The sequence below is a fragment of the Oncorhynchus clarkii genome, chromosome 7 (genome assembly GCF_045791955.1).
Source record: "Oncorhynchus clarkii lewisi isolate Uvic-CL-2024 chromosome 7, UVic_Ocla_1.0, whole genome shotgun sequence".
NCBI lineage: Eukaryota > Metazoa > Chordata > Actinopteri > Salmoniformes > Salmonidae > Oncorhynchus > Oncorhynchus clarkii.
In genome coordinates, this window is record NC_092153.1 from 36,383,547 (window position 1) to 36,411,177 (window position 27,631).

The 27,631-nt window shown below is 41.5% G+C and overlaps 1 pseudogene; it reads right to left on the bottom strand.

Moving 5' to 3' along the window:
* Positions 1-27,631, bottom strand: part of LOC139413238 (SRSF protein kinase 1-like) — a 55,921-nt pseudogene that overhangs the window by 11,583 nt on the left and 16,707 nt on the right.

Here is a 27,631-nt window from a genome sequence, read left to right on the forward strand (position 1 = left end):
TAGCAGCAACATTATGTACAAAATAAGTTACAAAAAACCAAAACAAAATAGCACTGTGGGTTAAGAGCACATAAAAGGGCAGCCATCCCCTCTAGCGCCATTACTATCGCCCAGGGGTGCGAAGGTGAACAGCAAGGCACTGGAGTGAAGAACCACCAATGCTGTCGCTGCCTGGCCAGCTCCCCTCTCCACTAGGATTCTCTGCCTCTGACCCTATTATGTGGGCTGAGTCACTGTCTTACTAGTGCTCTCCCATGGGCATTAATATTGACTTGGTGCCACCTTTGCTGCTATAACAGCCTCCAATCTTCTGGGAAACTTTCCACTAGATATTGGAATATTCCTGCGGGGACTCCCTTCCATTCAGCCACAAGAGCATTATTGAGGTTGGGTACTGATGTTGGGCAATTAGGCCTGGCTCGCAGTCGGTGTTCCAATTGATCAGTGGTTTTCGATGTGTTGAGCCCAGGTTGAAAGTCACTGAGCTCTTCAGTTAGGCCATTCTAATGCCAATGTTTGTCTATGGAGATCGCATGGCTGTGTGCTTGATATTATACACCTGTCAACAGTGGGTGTGGCTGAAATAGCCGAATCCACTAATTTGAAGGGGTATCCACATACTTTTGTATATAGTGTTAATGTTTGTTTTTGACTTTGTTATACATTTGAGGATCCACATGTCAGCAACTCCATTGTAAATCCAGCGCATATTGAATGTTGATTGCCGAAAGGCCAGTCTTTTGCAGTGGAATGTTAGCTATAAAGAGACTGGTACTCAGACTAGAAGGCAGTTGGGAGGAGTCAAGATCTAGTGGGACCATTCTAGCCAAGGAGAGGACAGACTCGTGTGTGTGGGTGTGAACAGGTACAACTCCCGATATACAGTGCATTCGGAAAGTATTCAGACCCCTTGACTTTTTCCACATTGTGTTACATTACAGCCTTATTCTAAAATTGATTAAATATTGTTTTTTTCCCCACAGCAATCTACACACAATACACCATAATGACAAAGCGAAAACAGGTTTTTAGAATTTTTACAAATGTATTCAGACCCTTTGCTATGAGACCCGAAATAGAGCTCAGGTGCATCCAACTTCAATTGGTAATCCTTTTAGATGTTTCTACAACTTGGAGTCCACCTGTGGTAAATTCAATTGATTGTTTTCTACTCCGCTAGCCAGCACCTCGCCTAAATAGCTGTGCGTTTCTTTTTCTTCTAAATTCAATTGATTGGACATGATTTGGTAAGGCACACACCTGTCTATATAAGGTCACAGTTGACAGTGCACGTCAGAGCAAAAACCAAGCCATGAGGTCGAAGAAATTGTCCATAGAGCTCCGAGACAGGATTGTGTCGAGGCACAGATCTGGGGAAGGGTGCCAAAGAATTTCTGCAGCATTGAAGGTACTCAAGAACACCGTGGCCTCCATCATTCCTAAATGGAAGAAGATTGGAACCACCAAGACTCTTCCTAGAGCTGGGCACCCGGCCAAACTGAGCAATCGGGGGAGAAGGGCCTTGGTCAGAGGTGACCAAGAACCCAATTGTCACTCTGACAGAGCTCCAAAGTTCCGCTGTGGAGATGGGAGAACCTTCCAGATGGACAACCATCGTTTCAGTACTCCACCAATCAGGCTTTTATGGTAGATTGGCCAGATGGAAGCCACTCCTTAGTAAAAGGCACATGACAGCCCGCTTGGAGTTTGCCAAAAGGAAACAAGATTCTCTGGTCTGATAAAACCAAGATCAAACTCTTTGGCCTGAATGCCAAGCGACACATCTGGAGGAAACCTGGTACCATCCCTACAGTGAAGCATGGTGTTGGCAGCATCATACTGTGGGGATGTTTTTCAGCTGCAGAATGCTTATGTAAATAAGGTATCTGCTTATTTTTAATACATACAAATAAATCCAAAACCTGTTTTTGCTTTGTCATTATGGGGTATCATGTGTAGATTGATGAGGAAATAAATACATTTTATTTTAGAATAAGGCTGTAATGGAAGGGGTCTGAATACATTCCGAATGAACCGTATACACACTGATTCTTAAAGAATATAACTTATAACTTATGAGCCCTGATGGTAACGTTATGTTCTTGTTGATAAAACCTTCCTAAACTGTTCACTATGTTAATTCAGTGTGCCAATTGGTTGAGAGAAGTGTCAGTCATCTGTGGATACGGAGGAGGCTGGCACTGCTGTCCTCTGTCACTCTGTAACCTCATCAGCCATCTTCCTATCGTAGGATGTATATATGTGTATACTTCTTTGTGTTATGTCTGTACCTGCAGATCCAGAGGGGGGTGGAGCTCCTGTCCTCTGCCACTCCGTAGCTTCAGCAGCCATATTCCTAATGTAGGGCTCGTTAACAGTCAACAAGATGTTCTCTGGCTTGATGTCCGTGTGGATGATCTTACACTTTGAGTGGAGGTAGTCCAGCCCCTGGAGAACCTATAGGAGGGTAGAGCATCAGTTGCTGCATAGGGTTTCAACATTAAGGAGAATTCCAGTTGGAGGATTCCAAGAATCAGGGAAACTTTTGGGATAGTGTCTGGAATTTAACCCTCTCCATTTTTTTATGTTTTAAAAATGTATTACTGTTTTGACGTGAAAGTTATGTAGAATGTTTGTTTTTGCTAAAGATAATGCACCCAACCTGGAACACATCCAATGTTGTGTGAGGAATAAGGTGTTGTTTTACCTGTCGAATGATGCTCTTGACACAGGGCAGAGGAAGGCCCTGGTAGTTAGACTTGATGATCCACTTCAGCAGGTGATGACCCAGTACCTCAAACACCATACAGACATCTGATGGGGAACTGGGTCAAGGACTCAAAAAACACACACACGTCATTCACGCCTATGCATTTGGCATACACCTACCTACCCAATATAAAAAAATGTGAACACCTAAGGTTCTGCCAAGAACCATGATGAAAGTGGGCCAACGAACCCAGAAATCATTACGACCTCTTCCAGAAGCCGGGCATGCTGGGACGGAGGAAGTCTGGACACGTTGCCCAGACACCCAGCTGTGACCAGGATGTAAGCATTGCTGGGACAGACAGACAAACTGTCACTACATCTGTGGCTCTGTGCGTGTCATCTAGCTGGAGTGTATTGTGCTGCCAACAGCTGTACAATACCGGCCAAACATCAGTGCAACATCTCTGAACCACTGATAGATAGTACCAGGACTTGGGCAATAAAGATTTTAAGGCTCATAATATTGACTATTACTAATCCACTGATCTTAGGGAGTACTGAGTAGATGGAATATGCCTGTGTCCTTTGACTGTCTGTTTCAGGGTTATTATAGTAAACTACAACTGAAACTAAAAAAATATATATATTATTATGTAAACTTTCAGCAAAAAAATCAAATGGGACCTAAGCTTTTTTTCATTTTTTTTTCTTCAAGCTTCCGTATCTGGCAGGTAAATGCTGAGAGGAGATAGTGATGTTTCAAATTGGCCTAGCTTGTGCATCATTATCACTAACGATCAACGTTGAATTGCTGTGGGAGCATCGAGCACTCTTTAAAAAGACCAGTGCAGTCACACACACACATATACACAAAGGTATGTGGACACCAATTCAAATTAGTGGATTTGGCTATTTCAGCAGGTTTCCACATATTTTATACACTGCTGCTACTCGCTGTTAATTATCTATGCATAGTCACTTTACCCATACTTGCATGTACAAATTACCTCAACTAACCTGTACCCCGGCACATTGACTCGGTACCGGTACCCCCTGTATACAGCCTTTTCCCCCTGTTTATTTAGCAAATATTTTCATTTCTTGAACTGCATTGTTGGTTAAAGGGCAAGTAAGTGTAAGGTGTTTACCTGTTACCTGTTACCTGTTGTAATCGGCGTATGTGACAAATAAAATTTGATTTGAGGTTGGAATAATACTGTGAAATTGTGAAAACTATGATAATGCCATTTTAATGTAAGAGCTGTTTGAAAGACCACTTGAAATTTCAGCCTGTTTTGGTGGGATGGAGTTTTGGCCATCCATGGTGACACCACCATGTGGTAAATTAGTTCATTGACCAATAACAGAGTTCCAAACATCTCTGCCAATAACAGCGCATTTTCATTGTTCCCCTTCCCACTCAGACCACTTCCATACACTCAGACAAAAATTATTGCTTGAGAAAATGCACTTTGCAAGAAGCAATTTTTGTTTATTTTTGATCATTCTAATTGAAAACCACAGTAACACTCGCTATATGCATCGCGTTGCTATGCCATCAGCGTTGGGTCAATGTGACATTTGAACTGCTACAGAGTGTGTAGTTTTGACAGCAGAAGAGAGCAGAGGGGAAGGGGGTCTTTATTCTATTTTCCTCTACTGTACCATATTAATCTACTACGCACAAGTACAATAGTGTTGGTCCTGTTTTTCGTAAGTACTCATTAAAATTGTTGCTAGTGGTTGTACTAAATTATCCTCTGATTAAACAAAAGCAACGTGTGTGCATTGTAAACATAGTCAATGTAGCTAACTAGAGTTTCTGCTAGCTAGTAGCTTCTTGACTTAAGAAATCTTAGTAAAATAACCAGTGGTGTATAGTCGAGGCCATATGCAACCAAAAAAACTCATTATTTCAATTCACAAGACAGAATCAATATGCACGTCAGCCACCGACAAATGAACCACATCGATTCTTGAGCTTGTATGCTGCCAGTGGACGCGAGCGCAACACGGGCAGTATAGTAGCTTGCATTCATTTCAAAAGGAAGCATTCCCTCGATGGCTGATGGCAATGCAAGACACTCGATTGCCGTAGTGTAGCAGGGCAGTTAGGTACTTAATTGTTATCCACAAACGAATTGACAAAAATCGGCTTAATGTCTTTTCCACGGGTGCATGTTCATTAATTGTTTATAGTTCATTGAACAAGCATAGGAAAAAGTGTTAAAACCCTTTACAATGAAGATCTGTGAAGTTATTTACATTTTAACGAATTATCTTATAAAGACAGGGTCCTGAAAAGGGGCCGTTGCCCCCCCCCCCCCCCCCGAGTTTATACACACACACACACACACACACACACACACACACACACACACACACACACACACACACACACACAACCAGGGATCTCTTCACAGTCATAGTCCAGAACAGACTGAGAAACGTGCAGTACTACATAGACACCATGACTACATGGAACTCTTCCACATCAAGTAACTCAAGCGAGCAGTGAAATCAGATTTTAAAAACAGATAAAACACCTTACACAACACGGACTGTGAAGAGACGTATGCGCACACACATGCTGGCTGCATCTCTGCTTCATACAGCAACTGCAAGGCACAAGACTGCAAGGCGCCATAGAGTGGTGAGTACGACCCAGTACATCCATACCATGTTTACGAAGGACGTGACCAAACATTTGATTCTAACAGAAATACAACCTACAACACATAAATCGCCCCTCCCATAGGCTACTTAGAAATGTTTTCATCAAACTGGATAAGTAAATCAAGGTCACAAAACTGAAATTCAAATAAAAACCAAAAAACTCGTAAAAAACTATAAACTATAAACACAAAACTATAATAACCTTGGTCTGTTTTCATACTTTGTTGAACACGCATGTGGTGTATAAAAGTTGATAAAGCATTGTGTTACTGAGGATACGACTTCCGTTCATGCCAGAGATCTTGAAGTCGTCTAGTAGCTGAACCACCTTCTCTCTGCTGGGGTCGTTCTGGTCCGTGTTCCTCACCGATCTCAGCAGCTTGATCTCATCCAGGGCCGTCTCAGTGTAGTGCTCTGCACTCTTCACCACCTTCATGGCCACAAAACGCTTCCCCCTGGAAATACAGGACAACTTACACAGTGTACCAACATTAGGAACACCATACTAATTATCAGACCTGACAACCCTGTCCAACTTTTTAGAGTACCACACGCATGCAGCAAATTGGAGATTCACGTGCTTTGACAAACATTATGGCTCGCACCTGGTTCAGTTCAGTCCTCTGAAAAGGTATTTACAAAACCTAAATAAAAAGTACAGAACATATAAAAAATATATATATATATGTTTGGTGGAATTAGCACAGATTGTATGTTTATTCCATTCCATGTAGAATGGAGATAATTATCTATAATGTTTTTCTTAGCACCTGAATCCCAAGTTTAGTCTCTATAGTAGAAGAACGCTTGTCGCCTCTCAAAACAGGGCCAATCACGAGGGCCGGCTCACAAGTATTGGCTTTTTAGAAACGGCTCCGAAATCAACACTAAAAGCAAAATCATTAAAAACATAAAAACAAAAATGATCGCGTCGACAGACCGCAAACTGGCTACACAAAGCTTAAGTAGGCTACCACAAAAAGGCATCTGAACACTGTTCGCTAGAACAGTCTGGTGTTTCAGCCTATGTAAAAGTGCCCATTGGATTTCTTTGCAGCGCACACATCATTTCAGAGTTTCGAATTTGATAAAATCTCAAATCTAGTGCAATGGCTTTTTTGAAGCATTGCCTCTATTGCTAATACCGGACACTCATTCATTCTTCCTCACACAGTCTTCTAAACTCCCGACATATTTATTTTGGACTATACATTTGTAACGCTTTTGTGACGTGGATCATAATTACAGTTACAGTCTATCGGGTTGAGCGATCCTCGTAATGTTACGTGGAAAATACAACTAATGGGACGCAGAATTAAATGTCTCTCGCACAAATGCGACCAGTCATTTTTCGTATTTGCATGTAATTTCTTTCACTAACTTTAGAGCCCACTGAATGTCCAGCTTATGTTCGCTAACGTTAGCTTGAAACAATTAGTGTTTACCTTTCCCCAACACACGGAGTCGAAAAGGGATTTGTCCATGTGTTTACAGCTGACAGTCGGCAAACTCAACATCATAACAAACAGGAGGGGCAGACACGGGGTAGCTACGTCAAATAATGATGTATTAATCTCCATGTCTGTTGACAAACTCAGTACATGTCTGTGTTGCAGCTCGAGAAATGGGATGTTAGATTTCCTCAGTGGATTTATTTTTTATTTAAATTGTTTAACAAATACACACATATATACAGTGCGCCACCAACCCGGAAGCCAGCCGCACCAAAGTGTTGGAGGAAACACGTGCACCTGGCTACCTTGGTTAGCGCGCACTGTGCCACTGTGCGAGGCCAATTGTGCGTCGCCACACGGACCTGCCGGTTGCGGCCGGCTGCGAACCCAGAGTCTCTGGTGGCACAGCTAGCGCTGCGATACAGTGCCCTAGACCACTGCGCCACCCGGGAGGCTCATTTCTGCATACTTTTTAAAAATTTCTTATGCAAAACATGTGCATGTTGGCAGGTCTGTAATATTGAGTTGCACCCCTTTTGTCGAAAGCGTTCCACAGGGATGCTGGCCCATGTTGACTCCAATGCTTCCCACAGTTGTGTCAAGTTGGCCGGATGTCCTTTAGGTGATGGACCATTTTTGATACACATGGGAAACTGTTGAGCGTGAAAACCCCAGCAGCTTTGCAGTTCTTGACACACACAAACTGGTGCGCATGGCACCTACTACCATACCACGTTCAAAGGCACTTAAATATATTTTTAGTATTTCATTTTTTACATTTACAGCAAAAGTACCACAAACAGGTAATTCAACCCTCCCCACTAGCCAAAATAATACAGCACAAAAATATAAAACACAACATAGAACAATTTCTACGATTTTACTGCGTTACAGTTCATAAAAGGAAATCAGTCAATTGAAATGAATTCATTAGACACTAATCTATGGATTTCATATGACTGGGCATAGGCCCATCCACTGGAGAGCCAAGCAATCAGAAGTTTTTACCCACAAAAGGGCTTTATTACAGACAGAAATACTCTTCCGTTTCATCAGCTGTCGTGGTGGCTTGTCTCAGACGATCGCGAAGATGAAGAAGCCGGATGTGGAGGTCCTGGTCTGGAGTGGTTATCCACATGGTCTGTGGTAGAGGTCGACCGATTAATCGGAATGGCCGATTAATTAGGGCCGATTTCAAGTTTTCATAACAATCGGTAGTTTTTGGACACCGATCATGGCCGATTACATTGCACTCCACAAAGAGACTGTGGTAGGCTGACTACCTGTTATGCGAGTGCAGCAAGGAGCCAAGGTAAGGTGCTAGCTAGCATTAAACAGGTCTTATAAAAAACAATCAATCTTAACATAATCACTAGTTAACTACACATGGTTGATGTTTATCTAGCTTGTCCTGCGTTGCATATAATCGATGCGGTGCCTGTTAATTCATCATTGAATCATAGCCTACTTCGCCAAACGGGTGATTTAACAAGCACATTCGTGAAAAAAGCACTGTCGTTGCACCAATGTGTACCTAACCATAACATCAACGCCTTTCTTAAAATCAATACACAAGTATATATTTTTAAACCTGCACATTTAGTTAATATTGCCTGCTAACACAAATTTCTTTTAACTAGGGAAATTGTGTCACTTCTCTTGCGTTCTGTGCAACAGAGTCAGAGTATAAGCAGCAGTTTGGGCAGCCTGGCTCGTTGCGAACTGTGAAGACTATTTCTTCCTAACAAAGACAGCCAACTTCGCCAAACGGGGGATGATTAAAAAAAGTGCATTTGCGAAAAAAGCATAATCGTTGCATGAATGTACCTAACCATAAACATCAATGCCTTTCTTAAAATCAATACACGTAAGTATATATTTTTAAGCCTGCATATTTAGTTAAAATAAATTAATGTCAGGGTCAGGGTATATGCAACAGTTTGGGCTGCCTGGCTCATTGCAAACTAATTTGCCAGAATGTTACGTAATTATGACATAACATTGAAGGTTGTGCAATATAACAGGAATATTTTGATTTATGGATGCCATCCATTATATAAAATACAGAACGGTTCCGTATTTCACTGAAAGAATAAACGTTTTATTTTCGAAATGATAGTTTCCGGATTTGACCATATTAATGACCCAAGGCTCGTATTTCTGTGTGTTATTATGTTATAATTAAGTCTATGATTTGATATTTGATATAGCAGTCTGACTGAGCGGTGGTAAGCAGCAGCAGGCTCTTAAGCATTCATTCAAACAGCACTTTTGTGCGTTTGCCAGCAGCTCTTCGCAATGCATTGCGCTGTTTATGACTTCAAGCCTATAAACTCCCGAGATTAGGCTGGTGTAACGAATGGGAAATGGCTAGCTAGTTAGCGGGGTGCGCGCTAATAGCGTTTCAAACGTCACTCACTCTGAGACTTGGAGTAGTTGTTCCCCTTGCTCTGCAAGGGCCGCGGCTTTTGTGGAGAGATGGGTAACGATGCTTCGAGGGTGGCTGTTGTCGATGTGTTCCTGGTTCGAGCCCAGGTAGGGGCGAGGAGAGGGACGGAAGCTATACTGTTACACTGGCAATACTAAAGTGCCTATAAGAACATCCAATAGTCAAAAGTATATGAAATACAAATGGTATAGAGAGAAATAGTCCTATAATTCCTATAATAACCTCAAACTAAAACTTCTTACCTGGGAATATTGAAGACTCATGTTAAAAAGGAACTACCAGCCTTCATATGTTCTCATGTCCTGAGCAAGAAACTTAAAAGTTAGCTTTTTTACATGGCACATATTGCACTTTTACTTTCTTCTCCAACACTTTGATTTTGCATTATTTAAACCAAATTTAACATGTTTCATTATATATTTGAGGCTAAATTGATTTGATTGATGTATTATATTAAGTTAAAATAAGCGTTCATTCAGTATTGTTGTAATTGTCATTATTATAAATACATTTAAAAAATAATATATATATATAAAAAACATAAAATCGGTCGACCTCTAGTCTGCAGTTGTGAGGCCAGTTGGATGTAATGGCAAATTCTCTAAAACGATGTTGAAGGTGACTCCATGTGTCTTTCAAATTTAAGTCTGTCACAAATGATAAAGTACATTTGGCCAACTCAGTCGATGAGGTTAATTTAGTTGAGGAGCCAGCATCGGATCCAGACAATTTAAGTCGACCTTAACTAAATGTGTTCCCTGAAATTATGAATAAAAATTGTATTAGGTGCATATACATTTAGCACGGTTCAAGACGCAGTACACATTCTTCCATGGACCACTACATAATGTCCCAGTGGATCAATAACTGTTTTCGTTCTTATTGATCAACGCAGCTACTGCCAGTGTCGTTGTGTTAAATGAAGAGGCAAAGACCTCTTCATGTTCGATGTTTTTCTTGTATAAAAACGCAAACATGGGTCTTGATCTTTTTCAGGTACATAAGCACTCATTTTCGTTTAACAGGTCCATTCAGTCCATTAACTTTCGATGATGTACGATTTACCATCTTAGCCATATTATTCACTCAGGACATTAATGAAAATGTCAGGAATACAGTGCCTTGCGAAAGTATTCGGCCCCCTTGAACTTTGCAACCTTTTGCCACATTTCAGGCTTCAAACAAAGATATAAAACTGTATTTTTTTGTGAAGAATCAACAACAAGTGGGACACAATCATGAAGTGGAACGACATTTATTGGATATTTTTTAACAAATCAAAAACTGAAAAATTGGGCGTGCAAAATTATTCAGCCCCTTTACTTTCAGTGCAGCAAACCCTCTAAACTTTCAGCTCATACAAGGAGAAGACTGATCAGAGATGCAGCCAAGAGGCCCATGATCACTCTGGATGAACTGCAGAGATCTACAGCTGAGGTGGGAGACTCTGTCCATAGGACAACAATCAGTCATATATTGCACAAATCTGGCCTTTATGGAAGAGTGGCAAGAAGAAAGCCATTTCTTAAAGATATCCATAAAAAGTGTGCCACAAGCCACCTGGGAGACACACCAAACATGTGGAAGAAGGTGCTCTGGTCAGATGAAACCAAAATGGAACTTTTTGGCAACAATGCAAAACGTTATGTTTGGCGTAAAAGCAACACAGCTCATCACACTGAACACACCATCCCCACTGTCAAACATGGTGGTGGCAGCATCATGGTTTGGGCCTGCTTTTCTTCAGCAGGGACAGGGAAGATGGTTAAAATTGATGGGAAGATGGATGGAGCCAAATACAGGACCATTCTGGAAGAAAACCTGATGGAGTCTGCAAAAGACCTGAGACTGGGACGGAGATTTGTCTTCCAACAAGACAATGATCCAAAACATAAAGCAAAATCTACAATGGAATGGTTCAAAAATAAACATATCCAGGTGTTAGAATGGCCAAGTCAAAGTCCAGACCTGAATCCAATCGAGAATCTGTGGAAAGAACTGAAAACTGCTGTTCACAAATGCTCTCCATCCAACCTCACTGAGCTCGAGCTGTTTTGCAAGGAGGAATGGGAAAAAATTTCAGTCTCTCGATGTGCAAAACTGACAGAGACATACCCCAAGCGACTTACAGCTGTAATCGCAGCAAAAGGTGGCGCTACAAAGTATTAACTTAAGGGGGCTGAATAATTTTGCACGCCCAATTTTTCAGTTTTTGATTTTTTTTTAAAAGTTTGAAATATCCAATAAATGTCGTTCCACTTCATGATTGTGTCCCACTTGATGTTGATTTTTCACAAAAAAATACAGTTTTATATCTTTATGTTTGAAGCCTGAAATGTGGCAAAAGGTTGCAAAGTTCAAGGGGGCCGAATACTTTCGCAAGGCACTGTATGTCCATGCTCTGGTGACAACAAATAGCTTGTTTACATGGATAGTGGGAGCTTACATCACTGGTGTCTCCTTAGCAAGTAATTCTCTGTCCACCATGGACGATTCTCATCGTTGCAGGTTGAAGCAGTGCAAAGGGGATATTCTTGGAGGTACGTTCTTTTTTCACCTAATAGAATTCCTTCCTACATTTGACCATCCTGGGACTCACTTCTGGAAAGAATCCGTTGTGTAGGATCACTCCCATCTCCTTGAAATGTTGGGCCGCGGTGCTGAAAACTCTCTCGTCCTGGTACACTATTTAGTTAAAGTCGGAAGTTTAAAATCACTTCGGTTGGAGTCATTAAAACTAGTATTTCAACCACTCCACAAATTTCTTGTTAAACTATTGTTTTGGCAAGTCGGTTAGGACATCTACTTTGTGCATGACACACGTAATTTTTCCAACAATTGTTTACAGATTATTTCACTGTATCACAATTCCAGTGGGCCAGAAGTTTACATACACTAAGTTGACTGTGCCTTTAAACAGCTTGAAAAATCCCAGAAAATGACCTCATGGCTTTAGAAGCTTCTGATTGACTCAAATGATGTCAATAAGCCTATTGGAGGTATACCTGTGGATGTATTTCAAGGACTACCTTCAAACTCAGTGCCTCTTTGCTTGACATCATGGGAAAAATCTAAAGAAATCAGCCAAGACCTCAGAAAACAAATTGTAGACCTCCACAAGTCTGGTTCATTCTTGGGAGCAATTTCCAAACACCTGAAGGTACCACATTCATCGGTACAAACAATAGTACGCAAGTATAAACACCATGGGACCACGCAGCCGTCATAACACGCAGGAAGGAGAAGCGTTGTGTCTCCTAGAGATAAAGGTACTTTGGTGCGAAAAGTGCAAATCAATCCCAGAACAACAGCAAAGGACCTTGTGAAGATGCTGGAGGAAACGGGTACAAAATTATCTAATCTAATAAAAAAAATAGAACTGTTAACTGCCATAATGACCGTTGTTATGTTTGGAGGAAAAAGGGGGAGGCTTGCAAGCCGAAGAACACCATCCCAACTGTGAAGCAGGGGGGGGAGCATAATGTTGTGGGGGTGCTTTGCTGCAGGAGGGACTGGTGCATTTCATTTGTGTGGATATAGTGAAGCAACATCTCAAGACATCGGTCAGGAAGTTAAAGTTTGGTCACAAATGAGTCTTCCAAATGGACAATGACCCCAAGCATACTTCCAAAGTTATCGCAAAGCTCTGACCTCAATCCTATAGAAAAGTTGTGGACAGAACTGAAAAAGCGTGTGCAAGCAAGGAGGCCTACAAACCTGACTCAGTTACACCAGCTGTCAGGAGGAATGGGCCAATATTCACTCAACTTACTGTGGGAAGCTTGTGGAAGGCTACCCGAAACATTTGACCGAAGTTAAACAATTTCAAGGCAATGCTACCAAATACTAATTGTATGTATGTAAACTTCTGACCCACTAGGAATCTGATGAAAGAAATAAAAGCTGAAATAAATCACTCTCTACTATTATTCTGATATTTCACTATCTTAAAATAAAGTGGTGATCCTAAAAGACCTAAGACAGGGAATTTTTACGAGGATTAAATGTCAGGAATTGTGAAAAACAGAGTAAATGTATTTGGCTAAAGTGTATGTAAACTTTCGACTTCAACTGTATATACACAAAAGTATGTGGACACCCCTTCAAATTACTAGATTCTGCTATTTCAGCCACACCCGTTGCTGACACGTATATAAAATCGAGCACACAGCCATGCAATCTCCATAGACAAACACTGGCAGACAAACATATAATTGTTTGTGTGTTATTTGTTTAAGCAGACGTCTATTGTTGTGACTTAGATGAAGCTCGGATCAAAATTCATGTTCAATTTATGCAGAAATCCAGGTAATTCCAAGGTCCACTGTATGTTAGACAGATATTATAGATACTGTACACCGTCAGCACTTACTGTATGTCCCAGGCCAGCCATACAGTGGAGAAATGTCCCCAGCCCAGCTTCCTGATCACATGGTATCTTCCATTGAACAGGTCTCCTATCTTCACATGGTGGTAACCTCCTGCAATAGTAACATATGGTAGTTGGTGTGTGTGACTGTGTATGGACGTGTTTAACTTTAACCAGAAGTCCCCACAAGAATAGTAAGCAAACATTTCACCAACTGGGAACACTGACCTGTTCACCGGACGTGCTACCTTGTCCCAGACCTGCTGTTTTCGACTCTCTCGCTTTCGCACCTGCTGTCTCTAACTGAATGATTGGCTATGAAAAGCCAACTGACTTTTACTCCGGAGGCGCTGACCTGTTGCACCCTCTACAACCACTGTGATTATTCTTATTTGACCCTGCTGGTCACCTACAAATGTTTGAACATCTTGTCCATGTACTGTTATAATCTCCAGCCGGCACAGCCAGAAGAGGACTGGCCACCCCTCAGAGCCTGGTTCCTCTCTAGGTTTCTTCCTCGGTTCCTGCCTTTGTAGGGAGTTTTTCCTCGCCACCATGCTGTTACATCTGCATTGCTTGCTGTTTGGGGTTTTAGGCTGGGTTTTTCTAAAGTAATTTGTGACATCGGCTGATGTAAAAAGGGCTTCATAAATCAATTTGATTGATAGATTATTAGTCGCCACGAGGTCAAATGCTACTTTTAGGGGGTTAAGGTTAGAATTAGGTTAGGTTATGGTTGGATTTTTGGGTTACTGTTAGGTTAGGTTAAGAGTACAGGTTAGGGAAAAATTGGATTTTGAATGGGACTGAATTGTGTTTCCCCCCAGCGCTGTACAAGAGTGTGTGTGTGGGTACACAGTGTATCCATACCTCTACAGTAGTCGTTGGGATCCTCCTGCTCCTCGTCATCAGAGCCCAGTATCTCCTCATCCTGGTCTGGGATAGGAGAGTCATTCTGCTTGGACACACCTCCCCGCGGCGCAGGGTCTGGTCTGGAGAGAGAGAGAGAGAGAGGGTAGGGTTATTGTAAATGAGCCTTTTCCGTTAACTTGGGATTGAGGTGTATAGCTGCTGGATCTACACAACCGATGTCATGGGACGTGGTTTCATTTTGACATTCTACTTTTAAGGTCGGAAAACGTGACATACTTTAATATATATGTCCCTTTGGTGCTCCCTGAAGCTGGGAGGTCAGGCCTCTAAATAGTACCCCATCGACAGCTGTGATGCCTTTGTACATTCAATCAAATCGGCCTAAATGGCAATAGGCCAAAGTGATAGAGGAATCTGTGTATGCATCCCAAATGGCACCCATGGCACCCATTTATAGTAAACATCTTTTGACCAGGGCTCATATACAGTAACAGTCTAAAGTTTGGACACACCTACACATTCCAGGGTTTTTCTTAAATGTTTTGCTATTTTCTACATGGATTCACACATGGATTCATGAAGTAACCAAAAAAGTGATAAACAAATCAAAATATTTTATATTTGAGATTCTTCAAAGCCACCTTTTGCCTTGATGACAGCTTTGCACAATTTATTTTCTTCTTAATGCATTTGAGCCAATCAGTTGTGTTGTGACAAGGTAGGGTTGGTATACAGAAGATAGCCCTATTTGGTAAAAGACCAAGTCCATATTATGGCAAGAACCGCTCAAATAAGCTAAGCGAAACAACAGTCCATCATTACTTTAAGACATGAAGGTCAGTCAATTTCAAGAACTTTGAAAGTTTCTTCAAGTGCAGTCGCAAAAACCATCAAGCGCTATGATGAAACTGGCTCTCATGAGGACCGCCACAGGAAAGGAAGACCCAGAGTTACCTCTGCTGCAGAAGATAAGTTCATTAGTTACCAGCCTCAGAAATTGCAGCCCAAATAAATGTCTCACGGTTCACGTAACAGACATCTCAACATCAACTGTTCAGAGGAGACTGAGTGAATCAGGCCTTTGTGGTCGAATTGCTGCAAAGAAACCACTGCTAAAGGACACCAATAATAAGAAGAGACTTGCTTCGGCCAAGAAACACGAGCAATGGACATTAGACAGGTGAAAATCTGTCCTTTGGTCTAATGAGTCCAAATTTTAGATTTTTGGTTCCAGACGCTGTGTCTTTGTGAGACGCAGAGTAGATGAACGGATGATCTCCACATGTGTGGTTCCCACCATGAAGCATGGAGGTGGTGGTGTGCTAGTGCTTCGCTGGTGACACTGTCTGTAATTTATTTACAATTCAAGGCACACTTAACCAGCATGGTTACCACAGTATTCTGCAGCGACACACCACCTATCGAGTTTGAGCTTATTGGGACTATCATTTGTTTTTCAACAGGACATTGACCCAACACACCTCCAGGCTGTGTAAGGGCTATTTGACCAGGAAGGAGAGTGCTGCATCAGATGACCTGGCCTCCACAACCCAATTGAAACGGTTTGGTATGAGTTGGACCGCAGAGTAAAGGAAAAGCATCCAACAAGTGCTCAGCATATGTAGGAACTCCTTCAAGACCGTTGGAAAAGCCTTCCAGGTGAATATGGTTGAGAGAATGCAAGTGTGCAAAGCTGTCATCAAGGCAAAGAGTCACTAGTTTGAAGAATCTAAAATATATTTCATTGTTTAACACTTTTCTGGTTACAACACTATTACTACACTACTAGAAAATGTAAAAAATAAAAATAAAAACCCTTTAATGAGTAGGTGTGTCCAAACTTTAGACTGGTTTTCTATGTTTGGTGTTGTTGATGTTTGATGCTGTGAAACTTGGGGAATTGCTCTCAGATGATCAAGTCCTGTCATGATAACTTGGTTGGTACAGGCGAGCACTTCAGCAGTGGAGCTCAAATGATTGCTCTCGGTCTCATGGAAATAGTTGGTTTTTAGCTGTATATAGTCAACTAAACTAGTTGTTTTGTCTTGTTCCTACCGAGTTAATTCATATGTTAACGACCCAAGCAAAAACAGTTGTGTGTAGCGGTAAATTTGGGCTGCGCTCAAGAAGCGTCAACTTCAGCTGTCACTTTCACTAGCTAGCCATACAGACAAGACCAGTTTTAATGTCACATGCACAAGTACAGTGAAATGCCTTTCTTGCAAACTCAAAACCCAACAATGAAATAATCAATAACAATGTATTACAAAAAACAAAGAGAGAAATAAGAATAAGGAAAATAAAATGCATAATAAAGTAAGTAAGCATACTCTATACAGGAACTGCGGCGGTCATAGCGGGCATTCTTGTACTTATTCCTGTCTGTCTTCGGCCGTAGCACGAGGGTTGTCTACGATAGTTCTGTGTGTGGGAGCCCTCCTCTTCAGTTTAGCGCCAACCTCTGTGTTAATCCAGAGCTTTTGATTGGGGAAACAGTGAACCCACACCGTGGGTACCACATCGCCAATTCATTTTCTAATGAAGCTGGTGACGGAAGTGGTTAGCTCGTCAATGTTATCGGCGGAGTCTCTAAACATATTCTAATCAGCGCTAGCAATGCAGTCCTGTAATTTCTCAACATAGAAAATTGCGGGTACTTCCTGTTTCAAATTCTGCTTGTAAACAGGAAGCATGAGTACATAGTCTTGATCTGATTTGCCAAATGGCGGACGAGGGAAGGTCTTGTATGCATGCTTGAGGGTAGAATAGCAGTGGTCTAGGACTTTGTCGCAATTAGTGGCGTTGGAGACGTGTTGATTGAAGTTGGGCATCATGTGTCTATAATCGCGTGCAGCCTCCGCGTGTAGGGTTTCCTGCTTGTTTATAGCCTTGTACAATTTGTTAAGCGCCAGCTTGCTATTTCTATTGTCCTGAGGTGAAAAGTATACAGCAGTCACAATTACAGTTGAAAACTCCCTGAGATAGAAGGGTAGGCATTTGACCATCAGGTATTGCATGACAGAATAATAGAATTAGCACACCAGTTGGTGTAGATGAAGAGGCAAATCAGCTGATGTAAGAAGGGCTTTATAAATACATTTGATTTGATGAGTTGGATATTTGTTTACATAGCCAGCTAACAAGTTGCTTGTTTTGTCATGTTTCGACCGATGCAATTCATGTGGAAACTGTCCCAGCTTCGTAACTAATCAGCTAATATTGGCAAACTCTGTAGTTCGTTTGTCAGGCAAGAAAGCAAGAATTCATTGGCGAGGGAGCGGGGTTTTGGAGTTGTTTTTAAAAGTGTTAGGAACTTATATTGTATTGGAATATCTTGTAATGGAATACAACAAAATAGGCGGGGTCGATCATCTTGAACAACCGAGGTGCTATTACAATTTTGGATGCAATGGGCACCTCTTGAAGGCAAAAAAAGTTGTAGCTTGTTTTAAATGGCATTGCCTATAGTAGGAAGGAAAGACAGCGCACGCAGTTTAGACAGATTATTGTTGAGTTGAGATTGTCAGTGAAAAGTAACTTTTTCCACATTTTATAACTTTACAGCCTTACTCTAAAATGGATTAATCCATTCACAATATCACAATGACAACACAAAAGCAGGTTATCATCCATTTTGGTCAAATGTTGAAAAAAATATACAACTGAAATATCATTAACATAAGTCTTCAGACCCTTTAATCAGTCCTTTGTTGAAGCTACTTTGGCAGCGACTAAAGCCTAGACTCTTCTTAGGCATGATGCTATAAGCTTGGCACACCTGTATTTGGGGAGATTCTCCCATTCTTCTCTGCAGATCCTCTCTAGCTCTGTCAGATTGGATAGGGAGCAACGCTGCACAGTAGACCTGACGCTTGGCATTCAGGCAAAAGAGTTCAATCTTGCAGAGAATCTGGTTTCTCATGGTCTGAGTCCTTTAAGTGCCTTTTAGCAAACTCCAAGCGGGCTGTCATGTGTCTTTTACTGGGGAGTGGCTTCTGTCTGGCCACTCTAGCATAAAGGTCTGATTGGTGGAGTGCTACAGAGATGGGAGAACCTTCCGGAAGGACAACCATCTCCACAGAAGAACTCTGGAGCTCTGTCAGAGTGACCATCGAGTTCTTGGTCACCTCCCTGACCAATGCCCTTCCCCCTTGATTGCGCAGTTTGGCTGGGCTGCGCTCTAGGAAGAGTCTTGGTGGTTCCAAACTTATTCCATTTAAGAATGATGGAGGCCACTGTGTTCTTGGGGACCTTCAATGCTGCAGACATTTTTTGGTACACTTCTCCAGATCTGTGCCTCGAATCCTTTCTTGGAGCTCTATGGACAATTCCTTCAAGCACATGGCTTGGTTTTGCTCTGGTGTGCAGCTGTGTGCTTTTCCAAATCATGTCCAAATCAATTGAATTGACCACAGGTGGACTCAAAGTTGTACAAAACATCAAGGATGATCAATGGGAACAAGATACACCTTAACTCAATTCTCATAGCACAGGGTCTGAATACTTAAAACCTGTTGCGTGTAGGGGGCAGTATTTTGATGTTTGGATGAAAAACGTACCGAAATGAAACTGCCTATTTCTCAGGCCCAGAATCTAGAATATGCATATAATTGTCAGATTAGGATAGAAAACACTCTAAAGTTTCTGAAACTGTCAAAATATTGTCTGTGAGTATAACAGAACCGATATTGCAGGCGAAAACCTGTTCCTTTGCCTGCCTTCGCTCCATTTAAAGGGATATCAACCAGATTCCGTTTCCTATGGCTTCCCCATGGTGTGAACAGTCTTTAGACATAGTTTCAGGCTTTTATTTTGACAAATTAGCAAGAAAGATCACATCGCGTCATTGTATGGCTGGGTGCCAGCAGCGTTTTGCATGCGCAACAGTTTGGAGCAGACATTTTCTCTCTCCCTCCTATTGAAGAAGCTCTGGTTGAAATATTATCGATTATATATTGTAAAAACAACCTGAGGATTGATTATAAAAAACGTTTGACATGTTTCTACGAACTTTACGGATACTATTTGGAATTTGTCTGCCTGGTCGTGACCGCTCGATCCTGTGGATTTCTGAACATAACGCGCCAACCAAATGGAGGTATTTTGGATATAAAAATAATCTTTATGGAACAAAAGGAACATTTATTATGTAACTGGGAGTCTCGTGAGTGCAAACATCCAAAGATCATCAAAGGTAAGCAATTCATTTTATTGCTTTTCTGTCTTTCGTGACCAATCTACTTGGCTGCTAGCTGTTTGTAATGTTTTGTCTACTGAGAGAGATGTCCTTACATAAACGCTTGGTATGCTTTTGCCGAAAAGCTTTTTTGAAATCTGACTAGCCAGGTGGATTAACAACAAGCTAAACTGTGTTTTGCTATATTGCACTTGTGATTTCATGAAAATTAAATATTTTTAGTAATTTAATTTGAATTTGTTGATGAAAATGATCCCACTAAAGGGATGGGTGCGTCAAGAAGTTAAGGGCTTGTAAGCAAGCATTTTGTTGGCGCATGTGACAAATAAAATGTGATTTGATTTATTTGAGTTTAAACCCATTTTCTCTGTCATTATGGAGTATTGTGTGTAGATTGATGTGGGGAAAAATTTATTGAATCCCATTTTAGAATAAGGCTGTAACGTAACAAATGATGAAAAAGTCAATTGGTCTGAATACTTCCCGAATGCACTGTACCTAGACGTATCGAATCGTCTTGGAAGGGAACGAACCCTAATGATTTCCCCACTACATGTGCAAACCTGCCCAGAAGAACATAGCATGACTCTGACCTGATTGTGCCACCAGCTGAATTTACTATATATGGTTACAAGTTCAATATGATTTGGCTTGACTGAATAGTTAAATGTGAGAAGTTCTCTGGTTAGAGTCTGTAGACTGGGCAAAAATCGTGTAGTGTACTTCCGCCTTCAGACGCATGGGACCTCAGCCCATATAACTATAATTCATTCTATATCTAAGCCACAGCCTCAGCGGGTGTGCAAGTTCTCCAGTCAGCTTGAGAGGCTGATGTTCGCCATGGGGTAATCAGTGGGTGAAACCAGAGCAGCACATCCCATTTTATTTTTTATTTTTTTACTAAGACACTGTCTGGTGTTTTTCTGTTCAACACGGGAAGTCTACTGAGGAAAACTTAGTGAGGAAAATGAGTATTGACTTGCTCTCTCCCCATTTCCTTCTTCGAGCGCGCGCGCGCACACACACAGACACACACACACACAGAGACCTCAAACCCACCTCTACCACCAACTAACCAACTCCTGTCAGCTGACAAACTCAATGTCAGCTGACTGGGATCAAGTATAGCAACACTATTCTGAACCTCAGGGACAACTACAAATTCACCCGTCCTTGATAACCATCTCATAGCGTTTTGAAAAGGAGGTGAAGTGAAGATGATACAAGGAATCAAGGAAAGATTAATAGCGAAAGAGCCAAGTTCCTCATCCACGACAGCTGTAGGTTACAGGAATCCATCATCCTACACAACAAAACACACACCAGGAATAAACAAGCAACATTCTCACATAGTCACTGTCAATTAAAATCCACCTTACAAGGTTTGCATTTATTTAGCCACCACCTCATTTAAACCAAATGTCGCCGCAGTCACTTCCCTGTCTCACCGTCTGACATTCTCCCAACTGTTAATGCGGAGAGCTTTATATCCACTGCAAATCATTCCAAAGATGCACATCTCCTCCTACTAACGTTATAGCATTGTTGCGTTAGGCATTTTGAAAATGAAAATGTTCCGATGATGATGATCCGTTCCTTTTAGTGGTAGTTGTGTGATAACTACACAGATTTTCATTTTGTAAAAATGAAAAAGAAAAGAAAAAAATATTTGGTTCGGGATCGTCTGAACGTTAACGATCCCCGTGTCGTTTAAAAGTTCACAACCCTAGTTGGGAGAGAGGGGTGGAGAATGAGATGGAGCGAGAGAGGGTGCCAGACAATTATGAAAGGGAAGGACGTGTAGACGATGTCACCAACATTATCCCGTCTCCATTGATGAGCAACCGTCACAGCTGCTGTTGCATTCATTCCTGACACACATGCACCACACTCAACACACTCGCGAAAACACACACGGCTCGACATTAATGTTTGTCCTCTTGTCCGAGACAAGTAAAATATATATATATATATATATATATATATATATATATAAATAAAATCAGACAAGAATATAGATTTAAGCTGTCTGAATGGACAATAAATATATATATAAAATGTAATCACAATATCAATGACTTCGATCAGAAGAGGCCAACATTGGCACAATATTAAAATCTATTTTTCATGTACATAAATAAAAATGTCAAATTATAGGTTATATGCATATTGGCTACAGCTTCATGTCCAAACCTATGCTGACATGAGGCAGGAACCAGAAAATGTAGCCAGACATTAACCCATTACAGTCAAAGCCCTGTCAAAGCCGAGGGAGGGGTTTCTACTAAGCTATATGGAATTGTTTTAAGAAGGTCATACCAAGGATCCTTTAGCTATTTGATTTGGAATTTTAAAGTCCCCTTGAAGTATCATATATATATATATATATATATATATATATATATATATATATATATATATATATATATATATATAAATATAAAATGTATCTTATTTGATGAAAAATTGTATTTGGCCTTACTGCTTTTAGCCCATACAAACACATTGAATAACAGATTCACTACATGGTACAACAGATAGTTGTCGTCCCCGTCCCCCCCAAAAAAGGAACTTTGTTCTGAAGTGTCTGTCCTATATCTGAGAGATAAGAAAGATACAGGAAACTTACCCTATATGACCAAAAGTATGTGGACACCTGCTCGTCAAACATTCCAAAATCATGGGCATTAATACGGAGTAGGTCCCCCCTTTGCTGCTATAACAGCATCCACTCTTCTGGGAAGGCCTTCCACTAGATGTGGGAACATTGGAAGCAAGTCCCTACAGCATTCAACCACAAGAGCATTAGTGAAGTCGGGCAATGGTGTTGGGCGATTAGGCCTGGCTCGCCGTCAGCGTTTCAATGAATCCCAAAGGTGTTCGATGGGGTTGAGGTCAGGGCTCTGTGCAGGCCGGTCAAGTTCTACCACATCGATCTCGACAAACCATTTCTGTATGGACCTCGCTTTGTGCACAGGGGCATTGTCAGGGGCATTGTCATGCTGAAACAGGAAAGGGCCTTCCCCAAACAGTTGCACAAAGTTAAAAACAAATGATAATCTAGAACATCATTGTATGCTTTAGCATTAAGATTTCCCTTCACAGGAGTTAAGGGGCCTACCCCAAAACGGTAGTGTTTACCTGGAATCCACCAAACCCAGGATTTGTCCATCTGACCGCTATATGGTGAAGCGTAATTCATCACCCCAGAGAAGGTGTTTCCACTGCTCCAGAGATCAAGGGCGGCGAGCTTTACACCACTCCGGCCGATGCTTGACATAGTGCATGGTGATCTTAGGCTTGTGTGGGCCGGCTTGGTCAAGGAAACCCAATTCATGAAGTTCCAGATGAACAGCTCTTGTGCTGACGTTGCGTCCAGAGGCAGTGTGAATGTTGCAGAGGACAGATGATTTTTACGCCCTACACGCTTCAGCGGTCACCTTTCTGCAAGCTCTTCTGTATGGCCATTCTACTGCCAATGTTTGTCTATGGAGATTGCATGGTGGTGTGTTCGAATTCATACACCAGTCAGCAACGGTGTAGCTGAAATAGCCAAATCCACTCATTTGAAGGGTTGTCCACATACACAAAAGTATTTAACCCCTTATTTGTGTCACTAAACAGTCTCCATATATACTTCCTAGAGCAAAACAACAGACATAAATGTGTTAGTGAGAATTGCCTTTCCATAGAGGGGTCAAAAATGTTTGTAGGCCAAATCGTTTGGACGCTAGACGATTTTGGTCTTATGGTCTGACAAACACTGCTCTAACTCCTTACCTTTCGCCACAGATGCAGAAGTGCAATATTTTTATGGGGATTGCTTTATTATGCCAATTCTATTCATTTGTCTTTATAAAAGCACTTGGTTGTATGCAAAGAAGCTAATAGGCAGAGTGTAGCCTACATTTTCGCTGATTCTCTATAGTAAAAAAAATAGTAATGCATTATATTTTGTAAAGTGGTTCCTTGCGTCATACAATGATGTAAAATGGTGTTAGACCATTTTATATTTCTTTGACAAGTAAATCAAATCTGTCCTACCTGTCCAAAGGACACGTGGCTAAAAAAGTAAATGTCACGCCCTGACACACACGTAAACACACACTTCCTTTCTCTATTAACCCTCTTCTCCTTCGTTCACTACTTCGCTAATCTAACCAGGGTCAAACATCAGAAAAGACTCACAGACCTCCCTGACCACTGTTGAATTCTCAGTTAGGCTATAGCACCAGACAGACAGGCAGAAAGACCAGTGTTTTCGGTCAGACTTATTCCTAAAATCACTCAATTGTCTTTTCTGCTTCCTCAATCCTCAAGACCACTGCAGAGGACAAAGTCCAGCTGTTACAGCTCTCTCACACAAACATACACACACGCAGGCGCACATATCAGGGGTACTTCAAGGACATGCAAGTGCAGAGATCCTGACACACACACGCGCACGCACCTCCTCTCCCCCTGCTCTTACCTGCAGGATGCTCGGATGCCCATGGAGGGAGGTGTACAGAGGATGGGTGCAGGCAGGACCGGAGATCCTCACTCCATACACCACAATACGACAGGATGAGGAGATGAGTGAAGAGGAGATGGGATCAGCGTGGAGATGAACAGAGTTCAGAAAACAGAGGGGAAAAGTACAAAGCGAGGAAGAGAGCGGGAGAGGAAGAGAGCAGTGCAGAGAAGGAGAGGAGGATAAGAATGAAGAGGAAAAATCTGTGAGCCCCAGTCTCGCTGCAGGCTCAGGCAAAGGAGCTAGACACTGCTGTTACTGCCCCCCCTCTCTCCCCCGCTCATTCCCTCTCGCTGACCGAGAACTCTCCTTGGCTGTCGTCAGCGCCTGGCCCAACCTCCTCCCCTCTCTGCTCAGCTATGATTGGCTGACTCAGCCCAGCACTGCATTGCAGGTGATGAATGCTTACACCTCCTCCACCTCAGACCAAAACAACCTCCCCCTCTCATTTAGTCTTTCTTCTCGTTCCCTCCCGATGCTTCCTTCTCTCATTATCATTACAACGCACCACAATCTGCATCTGTACCATCTCTCACTCTATTCACTCTCTTTGTGTTCACTACTGTTAGCAATGCTGCACAGCGTGGTCGTCTGTCTCTGTGTCCATCTCCCTCTCTTTATGTAAAGTGGCAGAGAGTTTATTCATAAATTACTCAGCCCATTAATCTACATTACCGTGTTCCTCTCAATGTTTCCCCACTTATTACTGTTACTGTGGAGCCAGGGGTACATCTGCACACACTGAACACTGTCCTGTCACCTCAAAACATGTACAGCATAGTCTCCAAGAATCTATGCTTAACAAAGATGATATTTGACCCTAATGCATTTGCTTTTATTTTTTATTTTACTCAGATGGCTGTTAGCAATGACTTGAGCAACAGACAGAGTAATGTAAATCCATATTCAACTGGCCACGGTCTTTACACCCCAGAGTATTTTTGAAGTATTGTGGTGGCAGCATAATGTTATGTGTACGCCTGTCACCGGAAGGGACTGGGGAGTTTGTCACACCGTATTCTTTGGAAAAGCTAACTCTGGGATTCAGGGGAACAATTACACAAATGAGTAATGCCAAAGACACATCAGAATGACTGTCCAAGAGGTGCTGAGTGTTCCTGAATGGTCCAGTCTCAGTACTAACTTAAATCTGCTTGAAAATCAGAGACACGGTTTGAATACTGCTGTCCATCCATGATTCCCAACCAAATCCACTGAGCTTGAGCAATTTTGCTAAAAACAAGGGATATGTTGCCCTAAGAGTTGTGCAAGGTTGGTAGAATCTTAAAATTATTCACAGCTGTTATGGCTGTCCTTTAGAGAAACTTAAATAGGCGAGGCCTATGTGTTGCAGTATGCCTTTGTAGAATAACCCAAAACATATCCTTGCCTATCTAGGCCTTTTTTAATATAATGTTTCATGGAAATATTTTCATGAATATTTCCCTATGCAATATTTTCACCAATATTTCTTTATGTAATGCATCTTTTACAAATGTTTATGCACGGTTTATCAAACGTTGGTGCTTGCCTTTACTGCAGATTTTTACTAATCAAATCTACAAATAAAATGTATCAAATGTAATACGCTTTTTTTTGTAAGAGAAATGAAATACAAAATATATCCTTTTTATATTTTTACGAATATTTATTTGTGGGCGGTCTAATTATTTTATTATGAAAAGGCTGGAAATGGTATATAATCTCCCCTCAGAATCAAATCAGACACAGTTTACAATGTGTGTAGTTCACAATGGAAAGCCGAACCAAACTAATGGACGGACTGACAGCATTGCAAATGCTGTAGAGTTTAGATGAGCTGGAATCTGATTGCATTTTTAGCTTGATATCGACGTTGATACACTCCACATTAGTGATGGAGAGCGCTAAATCAACACTCATGGTGGACAGATGTCAAATAAATAAGTGTTTGCATCCTCAGCACCTCATGCATCCCACTGTTGCCATCGGCTGTGACCATAAAAAGAAACCGGAGACGGTGACAGACCACAATCGCACAAAGGTATGAAGCTGTGTGCGGACTGTGGACCCGAAGCATTAAGAATCGATTGATTCATGCACAAAGGAATGGCTATAAGGGCACAACACACTGTCAAATACAATCAACAAATGACTCTTTTCATATATTGTCATGGATATAAAGTGCCTTCCGATAGCATTCACACCCTTTAACTTTTTCCACATTTTTTTTTGTGTGTGTGAATTTTACACCTTTTTCTCCCCAATTTCGTGGTATCCAATTGTTTTAATAGCTACTATCTTGTCTCATCGCTACAACTCCCGTACGGGCTCGGGATAGACGAAGGTTGAAAGTTATGCGTCCTCCGATACACAACCCAAGCCCTCACTAACCCGGGCGACGCTAGGCCAATTGTGCTTCGCCCCACGGACCTCCCGGTCGCGGCCGGTTACGAGTCTCTGATGGCACAGCTGGCGCTGCAGTACAGTGCCCTTAACCACTGCGCCACCCGGGAGCCCCCCCCCCCCCCTTTCCACATTTTGTTGTGCTACAGCCGGAATTTAAAATGGATTAAATTGAGATTGTGTCACTGACCTACACACATTACCCCTTAATGTCAAAGTGGAATTGTTTTTAGAAATGTATACAAATTAATAAAAAAATGCAAAAATAAGTCAACCTTTTTCTTATGGCAAGCCTAAATAAGTCCTGAAGTTAATAAAGTCTGCTTAACATTCATAATAAATTGCACGGACTCACTGTATTCAAGTGTTTAGCACCATTTTTGAATAACTACCCCATCTCTGTACCCCACACATACAATGATCTGTAAGGTCCCTCAGTCGAGCAGTGAATTTCAAGCAGAGAGTTCTTCCAATGGTTCGCAAAGAAGGGCACCTATTAGTAGATGTTTTTTTGTATTTTCTTAAGTAATCGTTGACTGTCCCTTTGAGCATGGTGCAGTTATTAATTACACTTTGGATGGTGTATCACAAAGCCCAGTCACCACAAAGATAACTCAGTTGCCGGAGAGGAAGGAAACCGCTCAGGGATTTCACCAATGGTGATTTTAAAACAGTTAAGGAGTTTAATGTCTGTGATAGGAGATGACTGATGATGGATCAACATTGTATTTACTCCACAATACTAACATAAATGACAGAGTGAAAGAAAACCTGTACAGAATAAACATATTCCAAAACGTGCATCCTCTTTGCAACAAGGCACTAAAGTATACTGCAAACTTTTGTCATGAATACAAAGTGTTATGTTTGGAGCAAATCCAACACATCACGGAGTACCACTTCATATTTTGAAGCATGGTGGTGGCTGCATCATGTTATGGGTATTCTTGTCATCGGCAAGGACTAGGTTTTTTAAATTATTTTTTAAATAAACAGAACAGAG